We start from the raw sequence: 15,402 nt of genomic DNA, 5'->3' as shown, positions 1-15,402 counted from the left end.
AGTGTCTATTTGACTCAGCAAAAAATGGGTCTGACTGAAAAATCCCGCGAGTCGTATTTTGAATGTGTTTTTTATTCTTTTCATCTTTAAATTATGGATGCAATACTACAAAGTAAAAACAACCCACAAAAACAAACAAAAAACTTAGCCAGCTACCCCCCCCCCCCCCCCAACACACCTAGTTTGAGAGTTGTAGAGCTTGGTACGTCGGACACTTAAAAAATATTAATATACATTTTAAGAACTTGAGATCTCAGTTTCATGATATTTGAACTATTTTTGTTTGCACTCTTACCTATTTAAACCCACCTCAGCAAGTATTTGATTTCCATTTATCATGGGTAGTAAAGGAAATTATGCAGTAATAATGAAACATAATAAAACAGGGGTGGGGCGCTGGGGCCTGTCATTAAACAGGCTGAACCTGTCATTAAACCCACTTCTGAAGATTTAAAGACCAAGTGCTTTGCTTTTCTTCCTAATCTTCGTGAGTTTGTATTAACAGATGCATTGCTTTAAAGGTTAAAAAAGCTACAGCTGATGCGCTATTGAAATAAGAGAACCACAAGTTATGTATTTGTATTTCCTCACAGAAAACTTTGGTGAGGAGCTTCATTATAATGCCCCTAACATTTACAGTTCTTATCTTGAACATCCTTTTTGGTTTATAGTGCTGAGAAACACAAAGGGAGGACAATTGAAGTAAGAAACTTCACATGTTTCCTCTATAGTGTATCTTATTTTGGACTCTTGGTTCCAATCCACTGTAGAATAAAGAAGAGCTCTTTATGGACAGGGTGGGGAGGTCTGGAAGTGTGGTGGTTAGGGCTATAGATTTGCTGACTGAGTCTCAACAGGGTTGAAATTCACCTGGATGGGGAAGGGAAGGGGGCAACATCAATAACATATTTTTTCTCTCTCACCACACCTTCATTTCTTAGTTTTCATAGTTTATTTCCTCTCTCACTCTTATTTGAACCTCTACTCTTATCTATGGAAAAAAAAAAAACCAAAACACCTTGTCCTTTTATTTGTTGGTGATGATTCTATTCCTAGTCTGGCCAGAAGAACAGAAGTCTGCTGCTGGATGAAAAACATGAATAACTCTTTTTGTCTTAGAGGCCAGTTCTCATGCACAGTGTATTTGAGATTACAGGTGTGCTGGTTGAATGGGAGAAGGAAGAGAAAAGATGAACAGTAGGAAGCTAGAGACTTTGAAATGAATGGCATTGGGTCTCTCCAAGTTACCCTGCGGAGCTGAATCACTAGACTGATATTGGCAGATATGGTGGCAAATGGGCTCAGACAAAAATATCTTCATCAGAGCAGCCTGATTACTCTGAAACTTAGTGCACAGCCAGATGCAACACGGCATTAGAGGGAAAATTCTTGGATCTTCCCTCTAATGAATTCAGCAATTAAATTTAGTTCAAGAATACTTAGTTCAGCATATGTTATACTACATTTCACAGTTGAACAAGATATTGGTCCTAGATTTTAAACCAACAAATAGAGAGTTTGAGAATAAATGAAATCCCTATCAAAATCCCAATGGCATTTTTCAAAGAAATAGAACAAATAATACTAAAATTTATATGGAACCACAAAAATTCCAAATAGCCAAAGCCATCTTGAGAAAGAACAGCAAAGCAAGAGGTATCACACTTTCCTGATTTCAAACTATATTACAAAGCTACAGTTATTAAAACAGAATGGCATTGGCATAAATAAGGAAATAAAGATCAATGAGATAGAATTGGAAGCCTAGAAATAAATCCATAGTTATCTGGTCAATTAATTTATGACAAGGGAGCCAAGACTATACAATGTGGAAAGGAAAGTTTCTTCAAAAAATGCTGTGCAGAAAACTGGAAAGCCACATGAATAATAATGAACCTTGACAGCTATCTTACACCATACCCCAAGATTGACTCAAGATAATTAAAGACTTGAATGTAAGACCTTAAACCATAAAACTCCTAGAAGTGGTAAGAAGTGGTAAAACTCATAGGTAGTAAGCTCCTCGACATAGGACTTGGCAATGATTTTTTGACTCTGACAACAAAAGCAAAGATAACTAAGTGGGACTACATCATACTAAAAAACTTCTTCACAGAAAAGTAAATCATCAACAAAATGAAAGGCACCCTATGATTGGGAGACAATATTTCTAAACTATATATCTGATAAGGGACTAACATCCAAAATATATAAAGATCTCATACAACTCAATAGCAAAACCCCAAACAATCCAACTAGAAAATGGGCAGAAAGTCTGAATAGACATTTTCCCAAAGAAGACATACAGATGGCCAGCAGGTACATGAAATGATGTATAACATCACTAATCACCAGGAAAATGCAAATCAAAACCACAGTGAGATATCATCTCAAACTTGTTAAAATCACTATTATCAGAAAGACAAGAAATAACAAGTGTTGGCAAGGATGTGGAGAAAAGGCAACCCCAGTACATAGTTCATGGGATATAAATTGATGCAGCCACTGTGAAAAACAGTATGGAGCTTCCTCAAAAAAGTGAAAATAGAACCACCATATGATCCAGAAATTCTACTTCTGTATATTTATCTGAAGAAAATGAAACTACTAACTCAAAAAGATACATAAATCCCCATGTTCACTGCAGAATTATTTACAACAGCCAAGATGTGGAAACAACCTGTGTGTCCACTGATGGATATATGGATAAGCAACTTGTCGAATATATATTTTAGCTACAAGGAGATTTAAATCTTGACATTTGTGATAATATAAATGTAACTTGAGGGCATTATGATAAGTGAAATAAGTCAGACAAAGACAAATACTGTATGATCTCTTTTATATGTAGAGTCTAAAATGAAACAAAATCCCTCCCTCAAAAAACAAAAGTAAACTCATTAATACAGAAAACAGATTGTTGGTTGCAAGAGACAGGGAGTGCAGGCTGTGTGAAAAATGGGTGAACTTTTTTTTTAGGGTGAATAAATTGTTTTAATAAATGTAAAAATGTATTCCCACTTTTATTGTAACAGCAGTCTCATCTTTGTCAGCTCTACAATTTCTCCTTTGGTATAGTCTCTTGTTTGAAGTCTTGTTCACCCCTACAGCAAGTTAGAATACTTGTGAAGTTAGGGGGACGAAATCCAGCCCTTCTTGCTGCAGCTGTTTGCCCAGCCACTACTAATAATCCTTGTCTCCCTCTTCAAGTATCCATTCTAGATTCCCTCCCTCTTAGCACATCTGGTGATCTAGGTGTCTAACTTAGCAAGTCAGGTAGACCCCCCATTCCTGAGAGCTGTGACTAGTCTGCATGCTCTTTTCAGATCATGGTTGGTATATTTGTATATTTACTGTCACAACTGGGCAGATAAATATCAAGAGATATTCCAGTGGATCATCTGAATATCAAATGCTTTTTTCCTTTTCTTAGATTCAGAGGTCCCATCTTCTCCTGATAAACATGATCAATTATCCCCTGTACTAAAGATGAGTCCTTTACATCCTAACTGGTCTCTTAGCATGAAGGGTCTGAAGTGATTGGGCAGCGTCTAGAGCTTAAATGGGACTCTTCCAACATCTCATGGTGAAATTGTTCTCTCTCTCTGAACCTAGATTTCCAGGCCACAGGTATTAGAATTGTAAGGGTGGAAAATATAAATTTCTCATGTGGGTTACAATATGTGATAAGCCACTCCTGGCAATGGTCAGAGAGGTAGCAATGTCTAGGTTTCAGAGGAGGGCCATCCAGGATGAAATAGAATCCTAGTTCATGAATAGAACAATAGAGGAAACCAATGCAAAGTTTTAGGGTTCCCAATGAAAATGAGTTCAGGATAGAATCTATTCTCATGAGAGCTTGTCTTATGACACAGAACTGTGCAAGAAGCATTGGGATTGAGGAATTGAAGGAAATGCTACTAGTGGTGGATATGATTATTCAGGTACTTAAGAACTCAGATGTAGAACAACAGATTGTTTGCAGATTTCCTTTTTGAAAAGGTAGATGTAGGGATGGATGACAATAGTGCTTGAATATACTACTATGACTATCACTACTATTGTATAAGTATACAATTTTAACTCTATTCTAAAATGAATGCTAGTATGATTGCATGAAAACATGGTGCAAAATTACAAACCCAGGTGACCATGATAGCTAAGTTCATAAATTTTTCTTAAACTGGATAAACTTTCTTAGTCTAGTCTTCTGAAATTGCATGCTTCATCAGCATAGGTAGATATGACATGTGGAGAAGAGAGGAAGAGTGAAGTGGGTACAAGATGGCCAGAGCTTGAAAAAATTAAAAAAGGCTCCTAGATTTTAAGAAACTCTTTCTAGTGACACTCAAAACTAACAAAGAGTTTCCATTTAATGTGATAACTTTACTGAGAGATGCATCTATAAGGTACCCTGGGAGTTAGGAATAGGGGAACTTAAGAAGTACAGGCAATTTTCTTAGAGATGTTGCAGCTGAAGAGAGTCTTTAAAAATGCATTGGAAGTTGATTGTTTCCTGCATTCTGGCTTCAAGCCTTGGATTTCTCTAAAACGTAACAAAATATTAGTAAAATATGGCCAAAATATTAGTGAAATATGGCCTGAGCCAATTTTTGAGCTATCTTCTTAAATGGTAAGGCACGGTCAAAGTGTCTAAAAAATAAAAAATATTTGAAGTTGATAAGATGGAAGAGAATTGTTGTTGTTGTTGTTGAAGGAGATGTAGATAAAGAATGTTAAGACAGGAAAAGTCCAAAGAGCAGAATGACTGATAATCTTGCGATAAGCAGATATGTGCACTAAACAAATTGACTGGAAAAGAACTTTGGACAGGGACGATATTGCCAGGGTTATGCGTGGTTACTAGCACCATGGACAGCACTTCTCTAGTCAGCAAAATCTGGGTGGTCCTAACCCACTCCAGACTAAGAATTCCTGACGAAGCTGCAAACTTGGTTTTCCAAGTTTTCAAACTTGCTCCCCTGAAATTTAAAGGAAACCAATGGAAGCTCAATGGACGTCTTTTGCAAAACCAAACTGCTCAGCCTGGTTTCCAAGTATTATTGGATAATCTACACAGAGAATTCTATGTAGATGATATTAAATATCCTCTATACTTGAGAGATGAGAAGAGAAATTACACTTATTGTGTACTATGTTGCAAATGTTTTATGAGTATTATTTTATTCAATCCTCATAAAATTCCTATGCAACATGCACTTGTATCTCACTTTTACAGGCAAGACAAAAGAGAAGTTAAGTCACTTGCATACTAGCTAATCATTGGAGGTATGGTTTAACCTGTGTGGCTTCAGAGCCTCTACCATTTACACTACATAGGGTTTTTTTGCAGCTGTCATGATAGGCTTAACTGGAAAGAAAGCACAACAAACTGGTTTATAATTATTTTTCAGTCTACACTGTGTTTTCCAGATGGCTCACCTCATAACACATCCTTAATAGACTTCAAAGCTATTTCACACATAATACAGTAGCACATTTGTCTTGGGCAATAGAGGGAGATAATGAAACATTTTACCTCTTCCTGAAACCCAGCTGTCTCTAGGATGAAATATAACCTGTTGTTAATGCTTTGAACACATTTAAGAGATGAAATGGATGGGAACAGAGTGGGCAACTGAAATTGGGAATTGAAATAGCTCTGCCTTTTAATAGAGTGGATTATTCACAAGTGAGAAGGGAGAGAAAGTAAACAGTAAATTGGCATAGAATTTGGGAGGTAAATAGAAGGGAACAAGTAGAATAGGAAGAGAGAGAAAGTAAACAGTAAATTAGCATAGAATTTTGGAAGTTAATAGAAGGGAAGGAGTAGAATCAGTTCCAATATTATAAATAATTCAGATCCCTGGTGAAGATGTTTGTATTCTAGTTCGTGAAACTACAGGGCTTTGCAGGTGGAGCTAATGGTAAATTACCCGCCTCCAGTGCAAGTTAGACATAAGTGATGCAGGTTCGATCCCTGGGTGATAAAATCCTCTGGAGGAGGGCATGGCGACTCACTCCAGTATTCTTGCCTGGAGAATCCCACGGACAAAGGAGCCAGGCAGGCTGCAGTCCACAGGGTCCCACAGAGTTGGACACAATTGAAGCAACACTATATATGAACTCACTTTAGAAGTATGAATAAAATCAGTTGAGTGACCAAGAGAAGTAGTGACATAATCATGCCGTCATGACTGTCTCTTTTTTTAATCTAAGACAGTGGTTCTAAGTTGGGAGAGAAAGAAATTCAGAATCATATTCATGACTTTTTCAAGCTACTGTGTATATGACCCACGTCTCACCAGGAGACTTAGTTCTCTGCATTTCACCAGCTGAGATTTATTTCCTCAGGACCCACAGTACAGCTCCTTCTATATCCCCATATATGGTTATAAGTTTAATTGAATGATGGATATATATATATATATATATATATATATATATATATATAATTTTAGCATCAGTATTAGTTTTCTGGGGCTGTGTGTGCATTCTAAGTTGCTTCAGTCGTGTCTGACTCTCTGTGACCCTGTGGACTTATAGCCCACCAGGCTCCTCTGTCCAAGGGATTCTCCAGGCAAGAATACAGAAATGGGCCGCCATGCCCTCTTCCAGGGGATATTCCTGACTCAGGGATCGAACCTGCATCTCTTATGTTTCCTGCATTGACAGACAAGTTCTTTACTGCTAGCACCACCACAGACAAGGTAGCTTTAACAACAGGATTTTAGTTTTTTAGTTTTGGTTCACTCTTCTTGCCTTGCAGATGGTCTCTTTCCTACTACTGCTTTACATAGTCACCCTGTGTGCATGCAAGTTCCTGGTATCTCTTTTGTGTGTCCAAAAATCCTCTCCTTATAAAGATACTAGTCAGATTGGATTATAGCCCACCCCGGGAGCCTGGTTTTAACTTAATCACTTTAATGCGCTGTTGCTATCTTCAAATACAGTCATTCTGAGATACTAGGGGTTAGAGATTTAACATATAAACTATTCAGTTCATATGGAGTCTCTTCCAAGTTTTACACATATCACTTTTCATTGCTTTTTAAAAAACTGTTGTCATTAATTTATTTATTTGAATAAGGATGAAAATAAAATCAACACTTTGAAATTGGTTGACGTTTTTACTAGTCTCTTTTGTCTCTTCTAATTTATCAGCTCCCCTCTTTCTTTCTTTCTTCTTTCTTTCCTCTTTCAATTTATTTATTGCAGGAATTGGGTTGCTAATTTTGTAGTTTTCTAAAGTCTGGGCTTTGCAGAATGCTTCTTCATGATGACATTTAACATTTTTCTCTGTCACTTGTATTTCTTATCATTTGTTATTGAGATCCAGAGTTTGGGTGTAATTCAGGCTTGATATTTTGGCAAAAATACTTCATAAGTAGAATTATAAACTTCCACCAAGAGGCAAATAATCTGATTGTCTCTTTTTCTACAACTTCGACAGTCATTAATAATTATTTCTTAGATCTGTCATTTCCTTAGGGGTTGCAAAATGGTGATCTTTTAATCCTTTCAATACTTCTTCATCTACTAGCTGGGCTACTTCTATAAAGAGACATTTTTCTTTATTATCTACTTGGTTGCCCTCAGGTACATATAAGAGACAGAATGAATACTTTATTTTCAAGTTTTCAAAATGATGAGTTGAGTCCCTAACCTCTTTCAAAGGTGATTACTGATTTTTAAATTATTGTAGATGTAGGCATTTAAAAATAATTGGTATGTTTCAGTTTATTATAATTATCATTCCTACTGATGCTCAAGCCCTATCTTTGGCTAATGGGAACTCCTGAGAGTTGGCTCCTGAGTCTTTCTAACATGACTTCAGTAGTCTTTGACAGAATCCTTTATTTCTGGCATGATAATATATTCCACTTTTATCTTGTATATTTCTCTCACTATAAATGGTATCAACCATTTCTCAAAGGAGCACTGATTATTTTTTAGGGTAAATGGAATTTTAAAATCACAGTCTGAATGCTGGAGATTTTATTGCTATCCAGCCAGTGATTATATTTTTAGGCCTTTGTGTTTATACATTAAACAGAGTTTAATCAGAATATTTACATACATTTGCACCAACATGGATTTACAGAGGACTTACTGCTCAAGTTAGACATGATGAATAATACAGCAGTGTAGGAGTCAGTAATTATTTGTGACATGAAGTCCTCTCTCTTTCTTTTCTATTGACTGTCTGGTTTTAATGTTAGTATCTAGTGAATTTCACAGCTCTTACTATTGTAGATGGAATATTAGGAAAGGGAATGAAAGGTTGAGTTACCCGAAAAACATTTTCTCAAAGTAGAGATAGTTGCTACATTTCTTGAAATATGCTAAAAAAAAAAATCATTGAACTGAGAATTTTACTTTATCTGCATTTTCTCTTGAATGTTGTTGTTTAGCATAAATTACATATTTAACTTTTTTTTTTCTCAGAAATTTACTTCCGAGCTATGTGTAGTACTAATTTTCATTAGGGATAATTATACGTTTCTGATAAAGTATATTTTTTCTTTATATATATTTGGCAGGTATATATAAAGGACTCTTTATAATGTAAAGGGGTAAAACTTTATAGTGATTTTTTAAATCTTAAAATGTAGTGATTTTTTAGAACTTAAAAAAAATTACAAAGCTTATTTGATTAAAAAATGCAAGTGCATGTACAAGCACATGTACACATATCTTAGCAGAATGAATTGGCTTGAAGATTTTATTAAACTGATATGTGGTGGATCCAGCTCTACATTCAAGTCTCCATCTTTATGAAAAGTGGATCTTTTTCTCATCTACAAGAGCAAGAAAATGTTGCTCTTGTAGATCTAGTACAGACACAGTCAAATCATTACACTTTACATTGCTAGAGAAGCTACTTATTCAGAATGTAAGATCTTTGGAAGAGGAATGTTATTTCTCTTTCAATTCACTCTCAATCTTCTGCAATCTGGCTTTCATTCAGAATCTAGGTAACCATTTATGAAAGTAATCAGTGATTTTCTTGTCACTTAATTCAATACTCTGACTATAATTTCTTATAATCTTCATTTGACTATACTTTCTTCCTACAGCTTTGTATCCTGATTAACTCTCTTTTCTTGTGGCTTTTAAATTTCTTGCCTCTCACAAAACCATCCTCTCATATATTTACAATATGTCATGTGTGTGATTAAATAATACCAACATGTTCACATCTTTCTACAAATATATGTGTGTGTATATATATATTTTATATATATACACATGTGTATGTATATATTTTATATATATACACATGTGTATATATATATTTTATATACATACACATGTGTATATATATATTTTATATATATACACATATATTTTGTGTATATATGTATACATATATATATACACACACATATATATTTTGTTTGTTTGTTTGTTTGTGCCTTGTGGCATGTGGGATCTTAAGTCCCTGACAAAGGATCGAACCCATGGTCCCTGCATTGAGAGCATGGGGTCTTAACAACTGGACTGCTGGGGAAGTCCCCTAAAATATATTCTTATTTCACATTTAATCCACCATATTTTTAGTGACAACGCCAAAATGAAATCTTGAATTATTAGCTATCTGTAAAATATCTACTTATCCATTAAGAAATTTTATATTGAGTCCCTACTAAATGTCAGATACTACGGGCTCAGTATAATTGATGAGCAAATCAGAGAGTATTAACTACAAAACTTGGTAACTGCCATTATGTAAAAGTCCTGGATGCTATCTGAATGCATAATGAGGGAATTGATCTGGTCTGGTGGTCAAGAAAATTAAGGGATATTTGGGTTGAGATCTGTAGGATAATGTTGGTATTAATTAATCAAAGGAATGGAGCAGTAGTTGCAAGGAGGAACATTCCAGGCTGAAAGAACTGCATATGGCAAGCTCTGAGGTGAGGGTAAGTATGGACATACTGAATGAGTTATGGTTAAGCACATAAGCATAGCATCATTAACTCAATAGACATAAATTTGAGCAAACTCCAGGAGATTGTAAAGGACTGTGTGCTGCAGTCCTTGGGGTCGCAGAGAAGGACATGATTTAGCAACTGAACAATAACAATAGTTAAGCATAGGGATGGAGGAGAAGAGTATGGCTAACTGTGGTTGGAAAATTAAGTACAGCAAAATCTTGTAAGGGCAGTATAGACCATGTTAAGAATTTTTTCTTTGTATTAAGAAAAGGAGAAGCCATTGATGTGTTTAAGCAGAGAAGTGATGTGATCAGATTTTCAGTTAAATAAAAGAGGAAAAAATTAGGTTCACAGTGGAGAATGGTTTGGAGAAGAAGCAAGAGTGGATACCCGTGGGCTGGCAGTTCAGCAGATAGATTATGATAGCTTGAACTAAAGTGTTTGTACCCAACATAGAAAGAAATAGAATGCTGTAAGGTATATTTAATATTTAAGGATTAACTTCAACAGAATTTAGCAATAACTTTGAGATAGCAGATAAGAGAGAGGAAGATATTATGCAGATTTGTAGAACTAAAGAAGTTGGTAATCATGCTCATAGGAACACTGGAGGAGGATGCAGTTTGAGATAAAGATCACAAGTTTGCATTCAGAGAGTTTGAACTTGAGACATGGTGATGTATCCAGAATGGAGATGTCCAATATTAGAAAGATGGGTCTGGAGTTCAGAGAGGAGTGCAAATTCTAAATGCAAACTAATTTATACTGACAAATGTAGAAATGAAATTTTATGTCACAATTTTAGCATGGAAGGTTTATTTTTCAGAAAAAAATAGGAAAAGTTACAGCAAATAATTCTGAAACATTTCCAGCAAAAAAGTTGATAAAATACGTTGAAACCACATCTTCCAACTTTAAATTTGCTTGATCATTCTGAAGACATTTTTTATGCTTCTTTACATTGATAATGTTTTTTGTTTATTTTTACAAATTTAGGCTTAACTTTTTTTTGATTGTTTATATATAAGGACTAGTTCCCAAGATATGAATGCACAGGCATACTTTGGAAATTTCAGTTCAGTTCCAGACCATGGCAATAAAACAAATATCACAATAAAGCATTTGCACAAATTTTTTTGTTTCCTAGTGCATATAAAAGTTATATTTATGCTATAGTCTGTGTGTGCATGCATGCTCAGTCTCTCGGTTGTGTCCGACTCTTTGCAGCCCCATAGACTCTAATCCATCAGCTTCTCTGTCCATAGAATTTTCCAAGTAAGAATACTGGAGTGGGCTGCCATTTCCTACTCCTGGGGATCTTCCCTGACCCAGGGACCGAACTCATGTCTCCTGCATTTTCTGCATTGGCAGGAGGATTCTCTACTACTGTGCCACCCGGAAATCATACTTAGTCTGAAAGTGAAGTGAAAGTGTTAGTTGCTCAGTCGTGTCTGACCTTTGCGACCCTGTGTACTGTAGCCTGCTAGGCTCCTCTGTCCCTGAAATTATCCAGGCAAGAATACTAGAGTGGACCGCCATTCCCTTCTCCAGGGGATCTTCCCTGACCTAGGGATTGAACCCGGGTCTTCTGCATTGGAGGCAGGTTCTTTACCATCTGAGCCACCAGGGAAACCCCTATGTAGTCTATTAAGTGCTAAATTGCCTTACGTCTTAAAAAAAAAGTGCATACCTTAATTAAAAATAGTTTGTTACTAAAAAATGCTAAACATTGTCTGATTCTTCAACAAGTCATAATCTTTTTGCTCATGGAAGGTCTGAGCTCCATGTTGATGGCTTTTGACTAATCAGGGTGGTGTTTTCTGAAGATTGGTGAGAGTGTGGCGGTTCTGTAAAATAAGATAAAATGAAGTTTGCTGCATTCATTAAATCTTCCTTTCATGGAAGATCTTTCTGTAGATGCAATGCAGTTTGATAACATTTTACCCACTGTAGAATTTTTTTCAAAATTGGAGTCAATCCTCTCAAATCCTGATGCTGCTTTATTAACTGCTGCTGCTACTAAGTCACTTCAGTCGTATCTGACTCTGTGCGACCCCATAGATGGCAGCCCACCAGGCTTTATTAACTAAGTTTATGTAATACTCCAAATTCTTTGTTGTCTTTTTAACAGTGTTCACAGCATCTTCATCAGGAGTAGATTCCATTTCAAGAAACTTTCTTTGCCCATCCATAAAAAGTGACTCTTCGTTTGTTAAAGTTTTATCATGAGATCACAGCAATTCAATTACATCTTCAGGCTGCACTTCTAATTCTAATTCTCTTGCTCTTTCTATCACATCTGCAGTTCCTTCCTCCACTGAAGTCTCGAATCCCTCAAAGTCATCTGTGAGGATTGAAATCAATTTCTTCCAAACTCTTGTTAATGTTGATATTTTGCCCTCTTTCATAAACCATGGATACTCTTAATGGCATCTAGAATACTGAATCCTTTCCAGAAGATTTTCAGTTGACTTTGCCCTGAAGAATGACTATCTATGGTAGCTGTAGCCTTATGAAATGTATTTCTTAAATAATAAGACTTGAAAGTCAAAATTACTCCTTGATGCATGAGCTGCAGAATAAATGTTGTGTTAGCAGGCATGTAAACAATATTAATCTCATTGTACATCTCTATCAGAGCTCTTGGGTGACCAGTTGCATTGTCAGTGAGCAGTCATATTTTGAAACGAATCTTTTTTTTTCCTCCTGAGCAGTAGGTCTCAGTAACAGGCTTAAAACATTTAGTAAACCATGTGTAGACAGATGTACTGTCATACAGATTCTGTTGTTTCATTTATATAGCTGAGACAGAGTAGATGTAGCATGATTTTTAAGGCCATGCTGTATGGGGCCACCCAAGACGGACCAGTCATGGTCTGGCAGAATGTGGTCCACTGGAGATGGGAATGGCAAACCACTTCAGTATTCTTGCCTTGAGAACCCCATGAACAGTATGAAAAGGCAAAAGGATAGGACACTGAAAGATGAACTCCCCAGGTCGGTAGGTGCCCAATATGCTACTGGAGATCAGTGGAGAAATAACTCCAGAGAGAATGAAGGGATGGAGCCAAAGCAAAAACAACACCCAGCTGTGGATGGGACTGGTGATAGAAGCAAGGTTTGATGCTGTAAAGAGTAATATTGCATAGGATCCTGGAATGTTAGGTCCATGAATCAAGGCAAATTGGAAGTGGTCAAACAGGAGACAAGAGTGAACATTGACATTTTAGGAATCAGTGAACTAAGATGGACTAGAATGGGTGAATTTAACTCAGATGACCAGTATATCTACTACTGTGGGCAGGAATCCCTTAGAAGAAATGGAGTAGCCATCATAGTCAACAAAAGAGTTGTTGTACAGTATAGTACAATGCAGTACTTGGATGCAATCTCACAAACGACAGAATGATCTCTGTTCATTTCCAAGGCAAACCATTCAATATCATGGTAATTCAAGTCTATGCCCCGACCAGTAACGCTGAAGAAGCTAAAAAAGTTGAAAAGTTCTATGAAGATCTATAAGATTCAGAATTAACACCCAAAAAGGATGTCCTTCTCATTTTAGGGGACTGGAATGCAAAAGTAGGAAGTCAAGAAACACCTGGAGTAACAGGCAAATTTGGCCTTGGAGTACAGAATGAAGCAGGGCAAAGGCTAATAGAGTTCTGCCAAGAGAATGCACTGGTCATAGCAGACACCCTCTTCCAACAACACAAGAGAAGACTCTACACATGGACATCACCAGATGGTCAACACCGAAATCAGATTGATTATATTCTTTGCAGCCAAAGATGGAGAAAGCTCTATACAGTCAGCAAAAATAAGACCGGGAGCTGACTGTGGCTCAGATCATGAACTCCTTACTGCAAAATTCAGACTGAAATTGAAGAAAGTGGAGAAAACCACTAGACCATTCAGGTATGACCTAAATCAAATCCATTATGATTATACAGTGGAAGTGAGAAATAGATTTAAGGGACTAGATCTGATGACAGAGTGCCTGATGAACTATTGACGGAGGTTTGTGACATTGTACAAGAGACAGGAATCAAGACCATCCCCATGAAAAAGAAATGCAAAAAAGCAAAATGGCTGTCTGAGGAGGCCTTACAAATAGCTGTGAAAAGAAGGGAAGTGAAAGGCAAAGGAGAATAGGAAAGATATACCCATTTGAATGCAGAGCTCCAAAGAATAGCAAGGAGAGATAAGAAAGCCTTCCTCAGAGATCAATGCAAAGAAATAGAGGAAAACAATAGAATGGGAAAGACTAGAGATCTCTTCAAGAAAATTAGAGATACCAAGGGAACATTTCATGCAAAGATGGGATCGATAAAGGACAGAAATGGTATGGACCTAACAGAAGCAGAAGATATTAAGAAGAGGTGACAAGAATACACAGAAGAACTGTACAAAAAAGATCTTCATGACCCAGATAATCACGATGGTGTGATTGCTCAACCTAGAGCCAGACGTCCTGGAATGTGAAGTCAAGTGGGCCTTAGGAAGCATCACTATGAACAAAGCTAGTGGAGGTGATGGAGTTCCAGTTGAGCTATTTCAAATCCTAAAAGATGATGTCGTGAAAGTGCTGCACTCAATAGGCCAGCAAATTTGGAAAACTCAGCAGTGGCCACAGGACTGGAAAAGGTCAGTTTTCATTCTAATCCCAAAGAAAGGAATGCCAAAGAATGCTCAAACTACTGCACAATTGCACTCATCTCACACGCTAGTAAAGTAATGCTCAAAATTCTCCAAGCCAGGCTTCAGCAACACGTGAACGGTGAACTTCCAGATGTTCAAGCTGGTTTTAGAAAAGGCAGAGGAACCAGAGATCAAATTGCCAACATCTGCTGGATCATGGAAAAAGCAAGAGAGTTTCAGAAAAACATCTATTTCTGCTTTATTGACTATGCCAAAGCCTTTGACTATGTGGATCACAATAAACTGTGGAAAATTCTTCAAGGGATGGGAATACCAGACCACCTGACCTGCCTTGTGAGAAACCTGTATGCAGGTCAGGAAGCAACAGTTAGAATTGGACATGGACCAACAGACTGGTTCCAAATAGGAAAAGGAGTACATCAAGGCTGTATACTGTCACCCTGCTTATTTGACTTATATGCAGAGTACATCATGAGAAATACTGGGCTGGAGGAAGCACAAGCTGGAATCAAGATTGCTGGGAGAAATATCAATAACCTCAGATATGCAGATGACACCATCCTTATGACAGAAAGTGACGAGGAACTAAAAAGCCTCTTGATGAAAGTGAAAGAGGAGAGTGAAAAAGTTGGCTTAAAGCTCAACATTCAGAAAACTAAGATCATGGCATCTGGTCCCATCACTTCATGGCAAATAGATGGGGAAACAGTGGGAACAGTGGCTGACTTTATTTTTCTGGGCTCCAGAATCACTGCAGATGGTGATTGCAGCAGTGAAATTAAAAGATGCTTACTCCTTG

This window comes from Odocoileus virginianus, chromosome 18 (assembly GCF_023699985.2).
Source record: "Odocoileus virginianus isolate 20LAN1187 ecotype Illinois chromosome 18, Ovbor_1.2, whole genome shotgun sequence".
NCBI lineage: Eukaryota > Metazoa > Chordata > Mammalia > Artiodactyla > Cervidae > Odocoileus > Odocoileus virginianus.
The sequence above is the reverse complement of the archived record's forward strand: the minus strand, read 5'-3'. Positions refer to the sequence as shown.